The sequence below is a fragment of the Acomys minous genome (assembly GCF_964271855.1).
Source record: "Acomys minous genome assembly, chromosome: 2".
Lineage (NCBI taxonomy): Eukaryota > Metazoa > Chordata > Mammalia > Rodentia > Muridae > Acomys > Acomys minous.
The window spans coordinates 25,214,264-25,228,469 of NC_140484.1; the positions used below are offsets into that span (position 1 = coordinate 25,214,264).

The 14,206-nt window shown below is 42.7% G+C and overlaps 1 long non-coding RNA gene across 2 annotated transcripts in view; it reads right to left on the minus strand.

The window, feature by feature from the left end:
* Positions 1-14,206, minus strand: part of LOC311583591 — a 34,915-nt gene that overhangs the window by 7,508 nt on the left and 13,201 nt on the right. Inside the window, exon 4 of one of the 2 annotated variants that reach the window (XR_014774593.1) lies at positions 9,630-9,672. The exons of the other annotated variant lie outside the window; for it this stretch is intronic. This is a non-coding gene — a long non-coding RNA (uncharacterized lncRNA). The remainder of the gene's footprint in view (positions 1-9,629; positions 9,673-14,206) is intronic. 2 annotated transcript variants of the gene reach the window in all.

The window sequence follows — 14,206 nt, forward strand, 5'->3', positions numbered from 1 at the left end:
TGGCTGTCCTGGACTCCCTTTGTTGACCAGGCTGGCCTCAAACAACGATCTGCCTGCCTCTACCTCCTCGAGTGCTTGGACTAAAGGCATCACCACTGCACCTAGGCTTACAGATTTAACTACAACCTTGAGCATTCAGGATTTAGTGAGGAAAAAAAAAAGAACAATTTTACTCTCCATATATACTGGATTTAAATTAAGAAAACAAGAAGCCTGGGAAGAGATGGGGTAAGAAGCTGAGGGAGCCATCCAGAATGTGCTCAGTAGACCTTTGACTATTCTGATCCAAATGGGAAGTTCTCCAGAGCCCAGGAGATGCTACTTCAAGCCTTGTAGATGTCCTTATTTCAGTCTACCTGTAGTTGCCTCAGGAAATATTCTCTCTCTCTCTCTCTCTCTCTCTCTCTCTCTCTGTCCCGTTCCTAATCTCCAGTGAGTCCTTACTGCACATCTTGGGAAGGAGTTACTTCTGGTCACAGAAAATTTGATGTGCAGCTAGTGCTGTCATTAGGCAGCTTGAGGCCCTTGTTCTTCACTGAATTATTCCCAAGCACCCTAGGGAACAGGCACGTGACTTAGTCCTTGTTAACTTGTACACAGTTCTCTTAAAGCAAAGCCTAACATGGGACTCTGCTCCCACAGGGCTGTAAGTGAAGTCAGACTCCCCTGAACCTGGTAGAAGCCAGTTTCGAGCCACCCCGCCCTGCCACCATGGAAATCTGCTAGCTTTTCTCCTTACTTTTTAAAAATCTATCTTTTTTTTATTTTATAAGCTACTGGGTTGTTGTTGTTGTTGTTGTTGTTGTTTTAATCTTTTGTTTTTGAAAAAAAAAGAAGACTAAGAGTGGATTTCTCAGGCGTCAGCCATGTGTCTTTGCTTCTACGGCCTTTATTTTCTCCTCAAAAATCACAACTGCTCATCCTGACCAGAACCCTTCCTCTGATTCATCTTCCTCATGATAGACACCCAAACTCATCTATCTACAATATGACTCTTCCCATATCAGTGTTTAAAACCAACAGCTCTATTTCCATATAAGTGCGATCTGGCCCCAATTACCACAAGGGCATCTATTTCTAATCTCTGCCTCTTATTTTCTATTCCTGCCACATCCAATCTAAATATGCACTGCACAGTGCCTGGCTTCAACAGGGCTCAGTCAGTGAAAGAATAAACATGGCATGTGGCTTGTTTCCCTTTTGGATAAAGATAAGGTGTTCTTCTGTTTCTTTGTATCCTACTTCCATCTCTTCCTGGACTCACCACACAGTGGGTATTCAAAGACGCCTGTTAACTGGTGAAATTAGCACGTTCATTTCTACTACCCAAGAATAAGTTCCGTGAAATCTTGATTCCTGGCAATTTAAAACATTTTCTGGGTGTTATAATGATCAGTCCATTGTAAAATAAGGAGTGGGTGAGAGAATTCATTAGCTCATTAAAACACAATAAAAGGAACATAATTAAAACATTTAGGCAATTTCTGGATCACAGAAAATGAATAATCAGGGGTGCAAAACAAGCCCTCAGCCAGTTGGTTGTCTGCAGATGCCCCATTTCCTGCTTTCTCAGAACGCTGCCAACTGCAGCTCCAACAAACTCCCTCCTAGCCCCCTCCTCACAGAAGTTGTTGTTCTAATGAGCTCTATTTTTAGTACAGAGCCAGGAATCAGGGGTACCATAGGTCATGGTAGAGACACCTGCTGAACACTGGGAGAAATGTCCCCTTGCCTGTGTCTGCTTGCACCAGTTTGTTTTCAGCCTCTGTATTGTCACTGTGCTCAGAGCACTGCACACATCCTCTCTCTCTCTCTCTTTGAATTGGTGTGTACGTAATGACCATCATATCGTGGGTGGGGCTGAAGCATTGGGATCTCCAGGATTACACAGCCCGTTGACAGAGTCAGGCCGAGAAATAAATGGTTGAAATCAGATTCCAACAATGCGCCTATTTTAATCAGTATTAAAAACGTCGAGTGGTCAGAAGAGTCTTCGTCTGTGGTTCCAGTAGCATTTGGTCCTTGCCAGGCTGAAATGCAAAGATGCAGCCTGCCTTCCCATCCCTGTACCCAGATACAGCAGCCACCTCAGGATGCTCACTGGTGACAAATACTCATTTCCGCTTTCTCCCCTTCCACCCTCCTTGTACTCTTTACCTTCATGACGCCTGTGTTCCTGTGCTCACTGCCTCACTCCATGTCACCTTTCCTTCTGCCCGGCAGCCCTCAGAGGGCACTAGCTGCCCTTGAGTTCCTCCTCCTGACATATGCAGTCCCTGGTACAGCAACAACTGGTGAGTGCTCTGCAGGTTGGAGCTCAAGGTGTGAATTTGGAAAGGGCAGGGAACAAGTTTGTTCACAGTATATGCGGGCGCATCTTTCACTTTCTCCCCTTGACAGTACCCTGAAGCCCTCAATAGGTGTTTGAAGGGAAGCGAGCAGTGTAAGCCATGGGTAGAATCTGAAGATAAGTCCCATCAATCAGAAAGGCCAGAGACAGAATTGCAGCTGCCTGAATTTCTGCCTGAAGGCTTGGAGGAAATTTCTGCCTAAAGAAATAATGGAGATAATATCATAGATGTTCAGTGAAGAGAGACATGCAGAGACAGCAGAAAGAAAAATACATCAAGGTGAAAAGTGAGCAAAGCTGTGTTTTGTCAGCAGCACTGAATAAAGGCAGGCTTGTAGAGAGAGTTCCTACAGTTCCAGGGAGCAACTTGCAGCTCCCTCAGTTCACAGGACTCCCGAGCCTCTGTCTACTCTACTGTATGCCTCTCCCTTGCTATACTGAGCTCTGAGTCAATCTTTCCTTCCTTGATGCTCAGGTCCTTGGTGGTTAAGAGCATGAACCTGAGCATGTATTTCACTATCTTCTATTTCCAATGTAAAGACAAAAACTAGAAGAAAGGGGTCTCCTTCTTGGTGCCTCCCAGATCCTCTGCATGGGGGGACCAGAGTAGACTAGCCTCTTTTCTTTCTGTAAGCTTCTTGACATCACCTGCTGCTGGCCCATCTGAGCCTCTCCTGGGATCCTTCAGCATTATAGTGTGTCCATTTATCTAGAAACTCTTTCATTATTTGACCTCTTGGCTTCTGAGAAGCTCCTATTTCTACCCGGTGGCTTAGTGTCATGGGATTATTGGTCTCATCAAGTCTTTGATCTATTTTAAAGTTTAAAAAAAATAAAAACGGGTTATGAGCATCTGATTTAAAAAATTCAACTATTCCGTAAGTATCCTCTAAGATTTTGTCATGTATGTATGTGAGTGTGTGTGTGCATGTGTGTGTTTTTGTGTGCATGTGTATTCACACATTTGTGCATGTATGGAAAGAAACGTTATGTTTAAAGCACAAAACAATCAAAGCAAATGGTTGCATTTTTTTCACAGCGATTCAGAAATCGATGCCTGTGGCCAATGGTTACATGTAGATATACAAAGCAATCTACTTTAGAGTTGCTATAATCTCATTTCCTATTCTAAACAGATGCCACCAGGGGAGCTTTACAGGGAGGTTGTAGCTCTACATTAAGTTAGAATTTCCAAAGTACAAACATGAATGCTCCTCGGTTCTTGATGAGGTTATATTCTGACAAAGCCATTGTAAACTTAACATACTGTGAATCAGAAACATGTTTCATGCACCTAAACTTCTCAGCATCAGACCTTAGCAACATGAAAGCCACAGATCATTGGTTGTTTGCCTTCATGATGGCCGAATGAAAGCTGCAGCTTGATGTCACTGCTCATTAGCATCAGAGTGTCACACTACATAAAGCCAAAATAGCGGAAGATAAGAATTCAAAAATCAGTAAATTTCCTACAAAGCACATATTGCTTTTTGTATCAATATGAAGTTGAAAACTTCTATCCATCATAAGTCAGCATCCTTGTGAGAGCTGTCATTGTTTGGTTTTATTAATGAATTTTTTTACTTCTGCTTTCATTAAGAGTTCCACTCAAAAATGAATAAACACACAATGACAACTCATGTAAGTTAACCTGAAGAATTATGATGCTAGGAAGAGCTTCCCACAAGTCTTCACTGTTGGTCAGGCCATTGATAATAATATTCTTACTGCTGTGTATAACAGATAAAGAAGAAAGTCGCCTACAGTCACCTGACCCCACTCCATCTTCAGGGACTTCTCCTCCGTAGATCCATAAACGAATCGCTGTGAAAATCTGTGTCTAATTTTAGAAGATATATTTTCAAAGGAGAATTTAAGTGGTGGACAATACTGCTCCCAGAAAACATGGGTTATTAAGTAAAAATGTTAATGGTATACCTCCCTTTGAGGTATTGGTTAGGAAGTCTCCAGAGGCATCCCAAACAACACAGTCTATTATCATTGGTCTTGGTTGCCTAGTAACCAGTTAAGAAGGGAAGCCCCTATTGCTGAAGAGATCACTTACTTTGGATGCACATATAGAGAAATCAACTTCAAAGGGCCAACTTTTTCCTGGCATGGTGCCAGAAGGTGGTGTGCAGGATGCTAGGAGGGGAAAATAAGATACAATGGTCTTACCTAGCACTGGACCCTGCACGCTGCAACACTGACATTCTAGCCTGATGTGTCCTCTGGTACAATATTGTCATGAAGATGATGAGGTAACCAAATAATCTCTGATTGGATACACTCCTGCTTCACGTCTTTCATGTCTGGTGTTGTAAACCTTGTGAAAAGCCCATGCCTGGGGATATTATTGGCCCTAGAGGAGAGAAAACCTACTGTTATTTTGCCAGATGAGCATACTGAAAACCACATCAGGAATATTTATGTTAACTCTTATACATTTATTCTGCTCACAACGTTGGCCAGAGAAACTTCTTTTTGTAGTGGGCAGTAGTTGGCACACAGACTCATAATAACTGGTCCAAGTGTGGAACTCTGAGTGCTCAGCTGTGGATGGTCAGCTACATCAATCCCCACCCTACCATCTATAAAGCTCAGGGGAATTCACAGAAGAGAAGGTGGAAAGAATGTAAGAACCCAGAGACTGAGAAAGAGAGCTGGGAAAGACTGATTCTGCATAAGACATAGCTGATGAGCACACCAACTCACATCAGCTCAGTAGCTACCTGCACAAAAATCAAGTCAATCAAATTTTCAACAGCATGGAAGGACAGGGTGCCCTCATGCTGCCACCTATCCCCTGCCCATGGGAGGGATTCCTGGCAACTGATGACTGAGAAAGGACAGAGAGACATTCTCTGTTGAGAATGTGGCTGCTGGTATGTTTCTCATACTGTTGTGGATGGCCATGTACTCATTTATATATGGGCAACGTAAGTAGAAATCAAGAGATTATGAATAACAGGAATTTAAATAGCGGATGGATTTTAAATAGTGGGAGTTGGATGGACATAGCGGTAGGTGAATATAATTAATATACTTGTTACAATATATAAAATATAAAAAATATAAAATAAATACTTGTAAAGTATTAAAAATATATATTTTGTGAGTGTTCTGAAGCTTTACTCAGCTTATCCGTAAGGCTCCTTACTTGAGAAGACAGTCAAAGGAATAGGATTCAGCTTGAGACAGTAAGTAAAGGAAATGCCCAGTTTGACAGGTTGTCTTTTCTGCAGAGGCTAAGCTCTGAAGCCTGCATAGAGAAAAATTGCTTAGTATAACTAAGCTATCCTTGAACAATCTCTTGGAAAGGTATTTGTTTCCTGAAATGCAATCTCTTTAATGAGACTGAAAGAACAGGTCACTGGCCGCAGCTGAGATTCAGTTGGAGAGAGGCTGACTTGTGCTTCAAGGCCACAGTGGGGGTAGGGGGAGGGAAACCACTCATGTCTGCTGCTCCCCCACAGAGCTAGAGCTGTGAGAGGCACCTGGGGGAAAAGGACAAGGCAGCACCACACCTCTCATTCTTTCTTCCTCCTGGGCATACCCAGGGCAGTGGACATCAAACTCACCAGCACTAGGAAGCCATTTCCCGTGTGTTTCACTGCTACCTGAGCCATCCTGTATGCATGGTTGAGTGCATTCAGATTGTAAGCATAAAGGTTGTAACTACACTCCATCACAAACTCGTGGTACGTGACTTGTGCACATGGCTCAGGTGTTCTTAGGCCTCCCTTTTATACCCTCACAAAGTAATGAATTCATCAGCCTGCAAGAACCTCTCCCCCGTCAGATCACAACATACAAAGAGGGACTTCATTTTCCTCTTCTTTAATCACTGACTGACAGGAGAGGTCTAATTACTACTGGAACAAACAGTTGTATCTTCCTCCTACGTGAGAATTTCACCGAATCAACACTGCTCAGATTGGGTCATGCTAACCAGCATAGCTACTGCTATCTCACTGTGCATCTCCAATGAAAATAAACTCAGTCCGTGCTTTACTTTGCATTTCCAAAAATAGCATCCTCTCTGAATAAAATTCTAGAGGAAAATTACCATACGCTTGGACCCACTCTTACTTATTCTCCTCCCAGTGTGAAATAACTACAAATAGAATCTTTAAAAATCTTCTGTACAGATGTAAGAGAGCCTTTCTAAGTCATGACAATGCCATATCAAAATAAAATGTTTATTTGCAGAATACACTTTAATTTAAGCTATCGGCAAATTTTACTTGGCCTAACAACTTAAACAAAAGCCATGATATAAATAATATCATATACAAAGCTACAATAGAGTGTTATTCTACATAAATTTTGTAAGTATTAGGCCATGTAACTTTGGCAAACTTTTTGGAAGAATTTTCTCTTACTATCTTATAGGAATCCTTGGATCCTCCAACTGCTCGCATTTACATTATATCTCTAAAACCAAAATATAATATATGCCACCACCCAAACATACATAGTCACAATGCTCTCATCCTAGAATATTTCCAGATACTGCTGTTCCAGGAAGCAACCCCTGGGAAACATCCTGTTTCATACACATGGGCTGAGCCAGGATCAGAATGGTTCATAATGATGGGACTACTCTGAGGTTTACTGATCAACACCTGTGGTCTTCCCCCCCCCTCCCCAAAGACATTTACAGAGCTGGGCCCTGACTCTGGACCAGTAGATTAATAAAGAAGATGCTCCTGGAAGGTCTCAGAGAATTGGATTGAAGACAGGAAAATAAGAAGGATAAAGTACAAGTAAGAGAGGCAGACAATCTTTGACATGAATGCTACATCTTCTAAGTATCCACCAGCTACTCTTTTGAGAACAGACTGGCATATCTTACTAGGCTAATATCTCTATCTATCTATCTATCTATCTATCTATCTATCTATCTATCTATCTATCTCTCCCCTCTCTCTCTCTGTCTCTCCCACAGGTCCACATTTTTCTTTATAGAATACAGGCCTCTTTTTATTTATGGTCCTTCCAGACTGGACATAGCTTGTTCCCATGGTAAATATTCCTACTTTGTTCCAGTCTTTGACAAATCAAATGCTAAGGCCAGACTAAATGTGCAAATCATATTACATGGAATGAAAAAAATCAGTGTATGACAATATATCATATATATATATATAAGCTCCACATTGCTTCCCACATCCCATGTCAATCAAAGGAGTAGCATCCCAGTAATAATTGTCCATCCTCTCTAGCCACCCGCTATATTCATGGATCTCAAATCACTATCAGTACCATGTCCCTGTCAGTGGCTCAGCCAAATCTCTCATGTTAATACCTTCATTGTTGATGTTCTGCTTTTGTTTTGAGAGAGTTTTGCGGTGCCCAGGCTGCCCTTGAACTTGCAGTTTAGCCAACGTTGGCTTTGAACTGAGTCTTCAGTTTCTGTGTCCAAAGTACTGTGATCAGAGACATGTGCCGCCACTCCTGGCTTCATGATGCTGTATCTCAGTCATTATCCTGCCAAGTATGCCCCTGTCTCTTAGTCCAGAGCTTTATTCCTGAATCCTCAATTTCAACTGAGTAGCATTTGCCTGAAATACATTCAGAGAAGAGTCTACAGTGAACATATTACTGCTATGCAATAACCCCTGAGTGGAATCTTATCATCTCATCTTAGACACACTGTTCCCATGGTTCTAACATTTTATTATATGTTAGCTAAGCCAACTCCTTTCGGTTGTGAATCAGAGAGGACCTGGAAGCTCTCTTCTATCTTCCTCTGCAATGCTGTTTTCCAAGACTCCTATTCCAGCTGTCAGATGCCAGAAATGCTCCTTGTCCAAACTTTGCTAGCACAGCTTCACATCGGAATCTCAGTCCTTCTTTGGGATGTGGTCATTGCAGGACCACATAAAGGTTTCATAGTGCTCCTTCTAAAGCCTGGATGCTGAAACCCTCCCCACCCCCATCCCCTCATAATAGGGGTCATAATTTAGGATCATAATTTAGATCCTAGTACTAAGTGTAATAATATCAAAAGGTAGAATATTTGAGAGGTCATTAAGTCAGAATGAGCCACTCTAAGGACCAGTACTCAAATAAAATACCCCCTCCTCAAACTTCCCTGTGCCTCCGGCTGTGAAAGGTAACCTGTGTCCTTAACTTGCCTGACCTTGGAATCACACGAGAGACATACCTCTGGGCATGTCTTTGAGCATGTTTCCAAAGAGGCTCAACTGACAATAAAAGACACACTCCCGATGTGCGTGGACGACTGCCATCAGCTGGGACCCTACGCTTTAAAACAAAAAAAAAGGGAAGAAGCTCATTGGCACTCATCTTTCTGCTTCCTAAAACAGACACTATATGACCAGCTGCCTCACACTCCCATGAACATTCCTTCCAGCCATGATGGACTAACTCCCCTCAAATCATCATCTAAAGTAACTATAATAAAAAAAATAAATAAATGCTTCCTTACATTTTGGGTGTCGGGGGAGGGGGTATCTTACCACAGCAAAACAGAAAAGGAACTGATACAATGGAGTTGTCACTTCTGCCATGCAGGGACAGAGCACATGCCACCTGTGAAGTGGTGGTCAGCCCTCTGCAGACAGTGACTCTGCCCAAGCATTGATCTTAGCCTTCCCAGCCTTCAGACTGTGAGCAAAAAGTTTCTGATGTTCACTCAGTCTCAGGAAGTGTGCTGTAACAGCTAAACAGAACGAGCCATTTCCCAACATGCCCTGTATCTCTGTATCTGAGATCAATGATTTCAGTTCACAATTACTTAGCAACACATTCTGGGGTCTCTACATCATTGTCCGGTCACTGCTACATAATTTACACTCACACAAAGAATGCGTTATGTCCTCTCATCTCTCCCAGCTACTGAACTATATGGAATAAAAGAGAGACAACAATATATGATAATTCGACGTTTATCAAAATCTCCCTATGATAGTATACAAATCAAATATTGAGAAAGTGCAATTTTCCCACTGACTATAAGTAGTATTCATAACTTTCCTGGACTTGTTTCTCTTCATATTAAACTGCAATAATAGCCTTTTCACAATGTTCCTGAGAGAGTCAATCAGATAAACACATCTTCAACTGCATATAGGTGATGCTTACTATTTTTTTTCCTAAGAAGGATTTAACTTTTACATTAATGGGTCTCCTAATTAGAAATTAGTACTTGCATTTCAGTAATCAGAGAGGAAAATGTCCCAGTAAAAGAAGAATATATCGTATTATTGTGCTACAGAATCAAGTTCTAAAATGATTTTTTGTCACCTACTTGACTATTCGCCTGAAATGTGTCTCTATCACAGGATCCTTTCCTGCAAAGGAAAAAAAAATACTGGAGACAAAAATTAAAGCAGAAAGTGAGAAATGTTTAGAAATATACTACAAATTGAAAGGAAGGGAGAATTAAAGTACAGGGAACGCATTATGCAAAGGTTTGCTATGAAGAAGCAATTAAGCTGGTTTGAAAAAGTCCCTGGCCAGATTAAAGGCAAATGCAGTTAAAAATTGGAAAATATGAGTCACAAGTATAATAATAATGTTCTCTAAACATTCTGTCCATGATGGAACTAGAGAAATAAACCATTTAGGAGAAATTACAGAGCTGTAATGCTGCATTGGAGTATGAAATTAATACCAATATATTCCTGCTACTTCCCAAGGACAGCTTGTTCCCAGTGCCGGTGAAAGGACTGCTGTCATAGCAATCAAAACCTAGTATCCATCTTCCTTTAGAAAATTCATTTCCCCATATGGATTTTCCCACTGCTTTCCACATCACACCTAAGAATAAAACTCAGAGGCAAAGAGATGAGTAGGCACCCTGCATCTCCCAGCTGTTCAGTTCTCTGCTCCCCAGGATAGAACCAGCCAGCGCTGCAGAGGGAGCAGCCTGAAGGCTTCCATATCCCTGTGGCTGATCTTAGCACACCAAGGCCAAAGACCACACAGGAAGCCCTACACACACACACACACACACACACACAGAGAGAGAGAGAGAGAGAGAGAGAGAGAGAGAGAGAGAGAGAGAGACAGAGACAGAGACAGAGACAGAGAGACAGAGAGAGACAGAAAGAGAGAGAGACAGAGACAGACAGACAGACAGAGACAGACAGACAGAGACAGACAGAGACAGACAGACAGACAGACAGGCAGACAGACAGAGACAGAGAAACAGAGGTGGGGACCTCTTCTCTCTCCTCCCATTGTCTTAGCATAACAACTGTGTTGGGTAAAGATCTTGAAGAACAAAATGGAGTCAAGGAAGACCTCTGCCACCACTGGAGAGGTGAAATGAATGAGCGTCAATACTCAAAGCACTCTTTCTAACAATTACTACCAGTACTCAGTACTTGCAGACTCCACTCTTTGGAGCTTCAGGGAAAAATCTGTGTCCACTACCAGTGGTAAAATGGCCATCTTTACTGCTTCCTCGGGTCTGTGCGGTTCTCCATTCCTGACTTCTACACTTTTTAAAATGCCGCAAGGAGATTCTTAACACTCCCCAGAGGTATGACTGCTGGTTTTCTGTTCTGATGGCTGTCACCTTAATCTAAGTCCTAATAAGCCCGGGCCTGAAGCTTGCCAGCTGCTTCCTAATATGCATGCTAGCCTCTGAGCTGCTAGGTGCAGTGCCATAATAGTCCCCTCCTAACTGATGTCCCATGCCCTCAGCCTCCTTGGTTAACTCCTTTACTTCCTAACCTGCAACTCCCACTTCCTTCTTCAGTAGTCTATCTCTCCTTCCTTGTCATTTCCCCCTCTCTTCCAGTTCCTGAAATGCTGTGCTTATCAGCCTCTGGGCTGTCACAGCTCCCATCTCTCTGCATCCTCTCCTCAGCAAACCACGGTCCTTTGCCTTTGCAATGCTGCCTGGTTCTTGTCTCCGTGCCCTAGACTGGAGTCCAAAGAGCCCACAGAGAGCCCTGGAGCATCCTGCATTTTTCAGTGGTTCTCACCATGCACTGTGTGGGGGTCAGCTAAGTGACTCGCTGAAAATAAAGATCCTTCAACCTCAACATCAGAACCACTGCTCAGGATCTTTAGGATAATAATCCAAAACTATCTTCTTAATAATCTCCCCAGACTGCATGCATGAGACCCCTGCAACTTCCTTCACGACAGAAGCTCATGAAGTATCTCCTTCCATCCGGGATGCTACAGCTTTAATTTATTTACTTCTTATGGAATGGGTGTTGTTTTTTGTCGCCATTTCCTTTATTCTTTACATAAGGATATGGAGTCTTCAAAGAACTAATTCACCTGAGGTCACACAGGAAGCAGCCAAGGCAAGACTCAAAGACAAATGTGACTGTGAGTCAGAGAAAGGCTTTCAGAGATTTGGGGGCTGCAGCACAGAGAACATGGCAGAGTCGGTGTGGTTGGACCTAGCCAGCCATTTTGCAAGTTTGCTTTCCCCTGCGAGGAAGAAAGGCACTGTCATACAGGCTGGCTTTCAGTCAGAGAAGGAAGGAGCTTCAAACACTTGCTGGGTTCATGGAGCTACTGGGTCAGAATCACTCAGGGGGAAAAAAAAACTGTAATTCCAACATTTCTATGACAATGCCCCTTTTAGGCACTGCGAACTCTGTATTCTTAACTCCTTGAGATGCTTTTCTAAATAGAGTGGCTCGGTGAACTGAGAGGCTAAACATCCCACCTAGCCCAGCAAATGTGTTTTATCAGGGTCTCCGTTCTTGCTTTAAAAAAAAAAGTGTGTGTGTGACGATGAACGCTTTTGTCAACTCTTTGAGGAGACTCATTTTTTTTTTTGTAAATGCTTTGTAGGGAGATAGCAGACTTGGGTTCAACTCAAAAGTCATTTAGAAATGTGAGCCAGGCTTTTCCAGTGTGACCGAAAGGTTCTAAGGAAAGGGAACCCTCCTGATGACACTATAGCCTCCCTGAAATGTCTTTTATGCACACATTAGCTCTTGCATTGCTTCCACCCAGTCTACCTTCTCTTTAGGGTGTATGAATGCTATCTTTCAATTGAAAGGCAGAAGAAAACAAAGGCAATTTGAGGGCTGTTTCAGTAAGTCAGTGTGTGGACACAGACACACAAATGTTTCCACCCAGAATGCCTCAGACCGTTGGCTCACTGTGAATTAAAACATGGAAATGAGTGAATAGTGCCTGGAAGAGTTTCAGGGACCAGGAAATCTTATTTTCATCTGAGAGAGAAAGAAAGTCAGTGCATCTTTATGACAGAGTGAGGAGAAGTTCCCACACACCACACCCCCACCCTCCACCTCCCACCCCCTACACTTGAGCTCTCCCCTGGCAGGACAACAGAGAAAGACAAGACCCAAGCACTGACCAGGGGGACTTCAGCTTTGGGAACCACAGGAATTCATTATGGCAAATCTTGGTATCTAATCTCTATTCAACTTCCTCTTCACATGTTAATTTTCTTATTCATGGGGCTTGGCATCCTTTGCACATTTCTTTAGACTCTGAGTTTTTACTTCTTTTTCCTGTATAGATGCCTGCTGAGCACTATTTTTTTTCCTATACATAGATCAGAGAGTCCTAGTCTCCTGATCCTCCTAAATCAATCATCAGCCAAGAAAATGCCCCATAGCCAACCTGACAGAAGCTGTTCCTTGGCCTTGGTTCCCTCCTCCCAGGTGATTCTAGCTAGTGTGAAGCTGACAAAAGCAAGCAGCTTAGACCATCTTTTTTAAGATCTATGAGCGAGAGATCATGACATGAAGACTCTTGACCTGTGTACACACAACATACACAACAGTACAGCAGCTACGTGGCCAGCCCATGCTATACACGGTAATGACCAAACTGAAGCTCTCTAACAGACTCTAGCTCACCTCACTCACTTCCTGCAAATCACCGCACTCACTTCCTGCCTGCCTGCCTGCCTCAATTCACTGAATAAGCACAGACAGAAAGCTGTGCTCAGAAGTGGTTTAACAATTCCATTTGTAAACACACTCTATTTCCCATTTTTTGAACCCATTACCCATTGTTACTCTACTTCTACTTTTAAATATTCCAAGTCCTTCAGAGTGTCTAAGAAGACCAGATATTCAGTCTTAAGAGCTAGTTTGCTGCTGCACACAGCAGCAGGAACTAAAGTTACATGGCTAGCAATGCTCACAACCTAAGCTGTCTTCTATATGTGACCATCTGAGCTGCTCATTACTCCCTACCCACTTCCTTCTCTTTGCCTTCAAGGCAGTAGACAGACCCAGGCATGCCTAATGCTTTAAAAGAGCCAAAGAAATTCATATTTAAAAAAAAAAACAATACTTAGAGAAAAAAAAAGTGGTGTCTGGGGTTATCGTTGAAAACTGTCCTTTTCTGGCCTTGCAAGCTCCTGGGGACACTCTGCTGCTTTCACAGGCCAGCCTTTCTTGTCATACCGTGCCTATGCCCACCACAGCAGCAGTGTCCTCAGGAGCCTGGCTGGGGCTTCAGCTGGCCTGGACAGAATTGGGATAGGTCCCCAGAGGCCACTTCGGTCTTTGGGTCAGTGCTGTGGAAGAAGGAAGGGTTTTTCACTGATTCAAGGCCTGGGCATCACCTACTAGCCTGGGGGTGGATGACACATTGAGTCTGGGGGTCACCCTGCTTGAGCAGGGACTGACTTGGGAGTTCTCCTCCATATATATATATATATATATATATATATATATATATATATATATTTTTTTTTTTTTTTTTTTTTTTTTTTTTAAGAAACAGACACTTGACTGCTGTGACAGTGAAGACTACAAGCTGCTCTGGGGACACGAACTTTCCTATCGAATTAAGCAGCTTTTGTTTAAAGCTAACAAAAGCATGGAAAGAGACTTACCTAAACAACAGAGAATGTACTAGCTTCCATTA